At 46.9% G+C, this 8201-nt stretch overlaps 1 pseudogene; it reads left to right on the forward strand.

The window, feature by feature from the left end:
- Positions 1 to 508: 508 nt before the first annotated feature.
- On the forward strand, positions 509 to 888 carry Rps20-ps3 (ribosomal protein S20, pseudogene 3; annotated as a pseudogene).
- The last annotated feature ends 7313 nt before the right edge of the window (positions 889 to 8201 follow it).

Genomic DNA, 8201 nt, shown 5'->3' on the forward strand with positions numbered 1-8201 from the left:
TTAACTCTAGCAATGGTGTTACTAGATACATATCAGCATTCATTATAGGCTCTCCCTGCCCCTCCCCTCTGGACAGTAAGTAGACAAGGTATTTTTTTTTCTTCTGATTATATATTCATAGCAAAATGTCACTGCGGGTGTAGCACAGAGGTCAATATACACGCAGAACCAAAAGGCTTCCCTTCACTCACCAGTTCAAAGGGGCTAAGGGCACGTGGTGATGCCGGGCACTTTAAATCTCTTGGGTCGGCAGAGATGGGCGTGGTCAACTGTAGAGGGTATCAGGGAAGGCTGTGAATCAAATTCTTTGCTTCCCAGTGGAATGGCGTAAGACAACCAAGGCCTCTGGAAGTCATTTTGGTGAGTCGCGAGCCGGTCAAGATGCCCATAGCCCCTGTCTGAGACCTGGTGGTGCGTGCTGCAGAGCTTTGTCCAGTCTGCTCAGTCCTGACTCACCGCTGTTCGCTCCAGCTGAGGAACAAGTCGGTCAGGAAGCCAGGCCTCAGCCATGGCATTTCAAGATACCGGACAGACGTCCGTGGAGCCGGAAGTGGCGATTCACTGATTTCAAATCACAGTCACTAACCCCAACGTGAAGTCGCTGGAGAAGGTTTTGGTGTACTTGATCAGAGGCACAAAGGAGAAGAATCTGAAAGTGAACAGACCAGTGCGCATGCCTACCAAGACACTGAGAATTGCTACTAGTAAAACACCTTGCACTGAAGGTTCCAAGACGTGTTTCCAGATGAGAATCCCCAAGCGACTCATTACTTACACAGTCCTTCTGAGATTGTTAACAGATTACTTTCCGTCAGTATTAAGCCAGGAATGGAGGTTGAAGTCACCATTGCAGATGCCCAAGACAACTGTTTAAATAAATTGACTTAATTGTTATATTTTGGAAAAAAAAAAAGATACCCATAGCCAAATGAGGTCACTGTGATGGTTAATACTGACAATGTGACAGGATCTAGAATCACAATGGAAATGTACCTCTGGGCACGTCTGTGTGGAAATTTCTAGATTGGGTGAGTTGAGGTGAGAAGACAAGCCCTGAATGCAAGGTGATGACCAGCATCCACCACTCTGCTTCCTGACTTCTATGAGGTGAGCAGCTGGGTCTCACCATGGCCTTTCCAGAACAACACTGCTTCATCAAAGGGTATGAGACAAAGCAAGCATTTCTCTCTTTAAGTTGTTTCTTGTCAAGTATTTTATCACAGCAAGAGATCAGTCACTAACCTAGGCTTAGACTTTAAAAGGCCTGGGCTACCTCAGTGGTTTGAATAAGAATGGTCCCCAAAAGCTCATCCATTTAAATGCTTCGTCATCAGGGAGTGGTACTATTTGATTTTTGTTTGGTTTTTGTGTTTCTTTTCCCAGACGGAGTTCCTCTGTGTAGCCTCGGCTGTCCTGGACCTCCTCCCTCTGTAGACCAGGCTGTCCTCAGACTCACAGAGATGCCTCTGCCTCTGCTTCCCGAGCACTAGGAATCGAAGGTGTATACACCATCCTTGCCCAGCTTCAGTGGCACTATTTGAAAAGGATTAAGGGTTGTGACCTTGTTGGAGGAGGTGTGCCATTAAGAGTGGGTTTAGAGGCTTGGAAAGCCCACACCAGACACCGCCCAACACACAAACACACCCTTGCACCCTAGGCTGTGGATCAGGATGTAGCTCTCAGCTACTGCTCCAGTGCCATGCAACCCACCACACTTCCTACTGGGATGACAACAAACTGAGCCTTTGATGCTGTAAGTTAGCCCCATTTAAAAGCTTCCTTTCTTAAGAGTTGCTTTGGTCATGGTGTCTCATCACAGCAACAGAATGGTGACCAGAGATAGTGACACAGGTGGTGACAGTGCTCTACAGGAGTTGGTGCTGGAACATCGTGTGAGTGTCACACACCTGATGCCCACACTTCTCTTTACGTTTCACTTTAATAAAAAGTGACCAAGGCACCCAGGCTGGCATAAGCTCAAACTCCTCCTCCAAGGCAAATGTATAGGATCAGGCAGTCAAGGGAGCCCCGGCTACAGCCTCTCCTAGTCTCCATGCCATCTGCAAAAAGGACTGAGAGTACTTCTGTAATTAGTCTTCAAGACGACCTGTGCTCAGGGAGCTGGGACAATGGCTTGATGGACAAAGTACTTGCACTTGGCGAGCATGAGGACCTGAGTTTGGATCTCTAGAGTCCACATAAAAACCATAGCAGCAAATCGAGAGAGGCTGTGAGCCTTTGTAGTCCTAGCATTAGGAGGCAGACACAGGCAGACCCCAGGAGCTGGATGTCCAGCCAATCCATGAGTTCCAGCTCCAGGTTCAGTGAGAGACAGGGACCCAGTCTCAAGAGACAAGAGGGAGATGCCAGAGAGGCTTCTTTTTGCAGGAAATGGGAATTAACACAGAGACCTACAACCAGACAATGTGCAGAGAGTTAGAGACATTGGAACACTCAGAGTTAAATGGGGGTGTCTCCGTCAAACCCATCGCAAGTCTTGGGGATCTATGCAGAAGAGAAGAGATTACAAAAGGCTAGAGGTAGTAGATGGCTCAGAAACAGACACAACAGGACTGACGCACATGTGAGCTCATAGAGACTGTGGCAGCAGGCGTAAGACCAGTGCAGGTTCAAACCTTACAGAACCCCAGCTCTGAAGTAGACGCACGAGCTCCTGCCCCTATCCAAGAAGCTATTTGCGACTGATAGCTGCTGGGGAGGGAAAAATCAATTTTCCAATGGAGTATCAATGGGTCTATCAACCACTTCTCATGGGGCCGACCCCATGCATAGGACTAGTTAGCCAACACAAAACTAAGTAGTTTTCTGTTAGTTAGGGTTTCTGCTGCTGTGATGAAACACCATGACCAAAAGCGAGTTGGGGAAGAGAGGGTTTAATTGACTTACACTTCCATGTTGTTTTGAAGGAAGTCAGGGCAGGAACTCACACGGGAGGCAGAGCTAATGCAGAGGCCACTCAGGGCTGCTGCTTACTGGCTTGCTCCCCATAATTTGCTCAGCCTACTTTTTCTTTCTTTTTTTTTTTTTTGGTTCTTTTTTTCGGAGCTGGGGACCGAACCCAGGGCCTTGCGCTTCCTAGGTAAGCGCTCTACCACTGAGCTAAATCCCCAGCTCCCCCAGCCTACTTTCTTATAGAGCCCAGAACCACTAGCGTAGGGATGACACCACCCACAGTGGACTGGATCCTCCCAATCAATCACTATCTAAGAAAATGCCATACAGGCTTGCCTACAGTCAGAGCTTGTGTGAGCCATTTTCTCAATCGAGACTGAGTTCTCTAGGTTGACCCTAACTCGTGGCAAGCTAACAAAACTAACCAGTACACTACTGTTTATCTTGGGGGCCTTTTGTTTTACTTTGATTTTTTTTTTTTTTTTTGGTTCTTATTTTTTCGGAGCTGGGGACCGAACCCAGGGCCTTGCGCTTCCTAGGCAAGCGCTCTACCACTGAGCTAAATCCCCAACCCCATACTTTGATTTTTTTTTTTAGCCTTTTTTTTTTTTTGTCTCTTTGGTCTTTTGCTTGTTTATTTTGATTTTCATTTTTGTGGGTTCTTTTTTGGTTTGTTTTCCTTTTTTTTTTTTTTTAAAGAGAAAGAAAAAGAAGTTGGATGGGTAGGGAGGTGGGAAGAACTGCGAGGAGATCAAGGAGGGGAAACATGGTCAAAATAGATTGTAGGAAAAAAGTGTACTTAAAAAAATGTGAAGATTGATATTAAAAAACACCTAACATTAACCTCTGGCCTCATATGCAGGAGGAATTACCCCCTCCCCTTCCCAACGCACACATGTGGTACACCTCTTCCACACCTCACAGAAATATGTGGGCAAGTTTAGGAATTAATTATTAAAATAATGGTATTTTTTTTTATTAGTTTCAGTAAGCAAGCAAAACCATGTGTTCGCCTAAATGTATCCGAGTGGGCTAACCAGATGAAGTACCCAACGTTAATTATTGATGGTTTTTATTGTTGTTATTGTTGTTTGCAAGGACTTAAAAAAATCTCAGGAATTTAAATAATTAGCAACTAAACTGGGGAAAGCGAAGAAGGGAAGACTGTAATGGTAGCTACTAGTTAATGAGTTAATGGGTTAGAATGACATTTCACCTGGAAGAGAACAGGGCGAATGATGCTTTCTTAGGGGGGTGGGGTTTGTTTTGAAACAGGATCTCGTTAAGTAGCCCAGGCTGGCTTAGAAATTGCAGTTCTGCCTCAGTCTCTCTCTCCCCGGTCTCTCCCCGTCTCTCCCCGGTCTCTCCCCTCCCCTCCCCTCCCCTCCCCTCCCCTCCCCTCCCCTCCCCTCCCCTCCCCTCCCCTCCCTTCCCCTCCCCTCCCCTCTCCCCTCCCCTCCCCCCTCCCCCCCTCTCTGTGTGTGTGCGCTCGCGCAATGACAGGTGTGGTGTGTTGTGGTGTGGCCAGCGTGCCTGTCTTTGAAGAGGGTTGATTTCGTAGATCAGGCTGGAAGCTGCACCGGTCCACAGGACTGGAAGAGAAACTGGGACGCACACACAGAGATGAGCTTGGGACCGCATAAAAACACAACCTGCAGAACAAGGATGCTCTGCCCTAGAAGGAAGGCCTAATCTCTGGGCTGTTTCCTGATACCTACAAGTCTGTTTGCAGACTCTGCAGGGCTGCATGGGACCCAACTTGGCGTTCATTCTCAAGGTCACACATAGGTGGAGAAAAGAGGCTAACCTCTGCTCCAGGTAGGCACGCCTCCCCCCTGCCCTCAGAACCGAGCCCGGCCTTTATTTCGGGTGCTCTTTGATAAAGTAAAGTCCCCTCTGATTTCTTTGCATTTTTCCTAGCAGATTCCGCACGCTGAGAGAGCCTTTTACATTATTAATAAAAGTTTTGAGTTCGGTTACTTTGCTGTGGAAAATGAAAGGCTCTCTTTGGGGGCCTTTGAAAAGCCAACGCTACACACCTCCCATTAAGGTACTTAGAGACCGAACACCCAGAGGGTTGAAAAAGCGGGGCCGCCCACGGAATCCAGAATTGTGTCTGCTACTGGGGAAGAGCGAGGCAGACCCTGGCGACAGCTCTACATTTGGCGGCGTAATTAAAAGTTTACTTTCTTTCTTCTGTTGCCATGGGGATGATGTTTGGTTGGGGATCTGAAATCATAAAGGGCGGTGGAGATCTATTGGGGAAAGCAAAGGTGACTTGGAAAAACGGCTTTTAAGACCCGGTGGCTTGAATGGGGGTGGGGGCGGAGGGGGGACGGGTAGAGAACCCAGAAAGAGGACAGACAAAAGTAGGAAACCTCCTAGATCTTATTATTTTGCTCGCAGACATGTTAGGAGCAATTCTGTGAGCAGAATCAGCTGTGTTGCCAACCTTTCTTCTTTTCTCTCTCTCTCTTTTTTTTTTTTTTTTTGGTTCCCCCCCCCCCCCCCCCCCCCGAGCTGGGGACCGAACCCAAGGCCTTGCGCTTCCTAGGTAAGCGCTCTACCACTGAGCTAAATCCCCAGCCCCCTTCTTTTCTCTTTTAAAAAACTTTTTTTTTTTTGAGACAGGCTCTCATGTAGTTCAGGCTAGCTTCTTAACTCACTATGTAGCCCCGGATGATGTTGATTTTTTTTTTTTTTCCTGATCCTTCTGCCCGCACCTTCCAAGTGCTGGGATTTCAGATGTGTGCCATACTGGGGATAGTGTTTGCCAGGCAAGCTTTCTGCCATCTAAGCCACATCTCCAGCCCCACAACACTTGTTTTAAAATCAGCCAGCGTCCCCTTTGTGTAGTGCAACAGTGGCGTTCATGTTCCACTGTGTACACCGGATGGTTTGAAGAGCAGTGGGCTTTTCTGTCTGGGGAGGGGGATTATTCCCAGGCTGTTAGGCTCTGTGTGTGACCCGAGGATGCTGAAACCCTGGAAGATGCTGCCTCGACCTTTTATTTCGAGCGTGCTGGCTTTAGCATCGCGGTGACAGATGCATGAAAGAAACGCTTACAGGAAGGATAGTTTTGCTTCCTGGATCCAGAGGGCTTAGTCTGTGTTGGCTTTTCCCGTTGTCCTTGGGCAGAGCGTCCTGGTGGTTGGAGCTGAGACCAAAGGGTGATCTTTACAGAAGACAGGAAGCAGAGAGCATGCTGGAAGATGCCAGGGACAAAATATCCTGGAGACTCACCCCTAGGGGTTTGCTCCCTCCAATTAGACCCTACTATTTTCTACAGTCAAGAAATAGCTTTAAAAACAAAACAAAACAACAATTTCCCAAACAAAAAGCACAAGTAGTGTTGTTCTTTTCTATTGCTTTCTAAAACCAAACCTGCTATTTGTCTATTTTTAAATACTATTTTTATTAATTCTTTGGGAATCTTAAACCATAAAGTCACCCCATTTTGACCAGCTCCTCTCTATCCCTACCTGGCCACATTTGAGTTTTTGTTTTAGTTTGGTTTTGTTTTGTTTTTCCACATCAATCTAGTTTGTTTTTCCACATCTTCCCTTGGGAATCGGCCCTGGAGTGCGGTCGACCTACCAGGGGGTCCTGTTGTCCTTCAGCAGGGCTGATGTTCTTTCTCCAGGGCAGCAACCAAATGCCAATGGCTCTTTGGCTTGGGCTGGGACTTTGTGCCCCTCCCAGACTCCAGGCTAGGATTTTCGTCTGATTTGATTCACACCAGTCTCGTGTGTGCCGCCATAACTGCTGGGGGTTTTTATACATGCGGCTGTCCTGCTGGGCCCAGAAACGTTTTCTTGAAGTCATTCATCCCCCTCTGCCTCTCACAGTCTTTCCATACTGAACCATAGGGGCAGGGGTGCAGGGTTGGAAGGATGGGGGTTGGGAGGATGAGCAGTTTACAGTCACCCTGTGCTTGCTGGGAATTGAACTTAGGACCTGTGGAAGAGAGATCAGTGCTCTTAACCGCTGAGCCATCTCTCCAGCACAGTCTTCAGTCTCTTATTCCCCCGAATGCCAAGCAGTGTGACAATTTCATTCATAAACATAATAGGCACTTGATCGCTCTCACTGACAATTTCATTCATAAATATGATTTGCACCGATGCCTTCTCCCTGTTTCCTACTATTGCACCTGTCTTCTCCAAGTCACTCTTTCTCAAGCTCATATCTGTGTGTTTCATTCTGTGCCCCACTGAGTGTAATCAGGGCTGACTGTGTGACCCTGGCTTTGGAACAATCTGTTGGAGCCTGACAGGGTATACAAATGACTCTTCCTTCCTCAGACTCTATCAATAGCCAATAGTTCAGCAGGGAGGGTTATGTCATCATGAGCCCCTCCCCTTTTGATGATTGATTGCTAAAAGGGCCAATCTTGAGCAGGGCCAGGTAACCACAGTTTATGAGTTCATGACCACAGTGGTTGTGTTGAGGAGAGAAGATGGCATCTCACTGTCGTTCATTCTTATTTTTCAGGTCTTAGATATTTTCTGCCTTCTCTCCTGCCATTATTTCCTGAGAGTCAGAGAAAGTAGAATAAATGTCTTGGTTGTGGCTGGGACCTCAGCAAGACAGGCATCCAGGAGTCTCTGAGTTCTTACTACAAAGAGAGGTTTCTCTGATTAAGGCTTAGAGCAGCTTTGGCTGTGAGGGTAAGAGATTTAGAAGCGGAGTTGGCTATGGGTGTATGAGATTTAGAAGGCAGTGTTTAATGCTATGTCAAGTTAGTTAAACAAAAGTAGTAAGTGCTCTTACCTGGGCCTACAACCTCCCTGGGCATGGGTTGTTAACCCACCCTAAAGTACCAGGGTCTGGCTTCCTTCCGCAAAACAGACCTCAAATCAAATCGGAGAGCAGTTGGTTACTCCTGAGGCAAACCTTAAGCCCCACGGTTTATAATCTCTAGAACCTTCCATAATAGCCCCACTACCTTTACAAATAGGAGCCTGTGCGGGTATCATTTTATATTTAAGCGATACACTTTAGTGTATTAAACACATATAGATTCTGATGCCAATCTTCATGACAGTCTCTGGCCAGGTTACAAAAGACCGTGGCTATGGGATGTGCCTCCCCAACCCCATGGTAAAGGAATTAGGAGGGTGGTCAATTGTGGTAAATATTATTCTGGGGGTTTTTACCTCACTTAGACCATATAGTTCCTAAATAAAAGACATGAAACGTTTAGATTTATAATAAGCCTAAAGGTACTAGAGCTGGGCTGATATTAACCCGCTAAGCTATTTTGTCCACTTTCCTGTCAATAACCT

This window comes from Rattus norvegicus, chromosome 12 (assembly GCF_036323735.1).
Source record: "Rattus norvegicus strain BN/NHsdMcwi chromosome 12, GRCr8, whole genome shotgun sequence".
NCBI lineage: Eukaryota > Metazoa > Chordata > Mammalia > Rodentia > Muridae > Rattus > Rattus norvegicus.